Genomic DNA, 1,047 nt, shown 5'->3' with positions numbered 1-1,047 from the left:
AGAATGTAATCACAGATTTCACAAGTGTATTAAGTGTGATGAAGTGTATTTTGAAGGTGATAAGGATTTAAAAAAAAAAAAAAAGTAAATACATAGCTGAAAAAAAATTCCATTTTTTCAGTTATCCCCTTGTATATTGTTGAAATGTTTCTTCTGTGAGTGTTTTATTCCTTTTTATGGTAATAAACTAGACATGAAGTCTGTAACGAACCTTGATGGTTTATTTGGAATTCTATAGGTGCTTCACTGCCAAGCCTGATAAGGAGTCTTTTGGAACTTCACTAATTTTATAGAGATTTTATTGATTCCACAGAGACAGGGCACATTTTAATCATCTTCACAGCATTGTATTGCCTGAGGTACCAAAATTCCATTAAAGGAGGATTATAAACTTTGTCTTAAGCTAGGTTCTAAATTGTGTCATGATGTAGAGTCAACAAAAGTTCTATAAGATCATGCAGTTACTAAGATATATTAAAATAGCTTGTTTGTTTAAGTTTAATTGCTCATATGCCTGACCCTCTGAGGTGCAAGCTGTTCATAAAGCTGAATTACCCTTCTTCCAGATAGGAATTTAATTTTTTTTTTTTTTGCTTTCCCTGGAAGCTGTCTTACCTGCTGCATAATTTACATTTTATTTGTAGTGTGTTTTGTATAAAAATGCTTTCTCACATCTATAAATCTATATTGAATATTTTCTATGAGAAAAAAAGATTATTCCAACAAGAAAGTATTTGAATCTAGTATTAAAGCATATTTGTTAGTGCGTGCACATAGGTATATTTGTGTGCCCCCTCTTTTTCCATATGCATATATATTCTAGGAAACATAATATTTAGACCACATAACTTGCTGTTGTAAAAGGATAATTGAAAAGTGGCATGTCTGAGAGCATACTTATGAAACACTTAGCTCCCCACAAGGTCAGTAGTTTGAGCCCACCAGTGTTTCTGTGAATGAGAAGACCTGGCAATGTTCTTTAAAGATCCCACCTGAGACAGCCCAAGAGGACAAATCCACTCTGACATATGGGATTAATATGTGTCA

This window comes from Echinops telfairi, unplaced genomic scaffold (assembly GCF_000313985.2).
Source record: "Echinops telfairi isolate 266 unplaced genomic scaffold, ASM31398v2 ScPeMD7_5927;HRSCAF=6808, whole genome shotgun sequence".
Lineage (NCBI taxonomy): Eukaryota > Metazoa > Chordata > Mammalia > Afrosoricida > Tenrecidae > Echinops > Echinops telfairi.
This window is presented reverse-complemented; position numbering follows the sequence as displayed.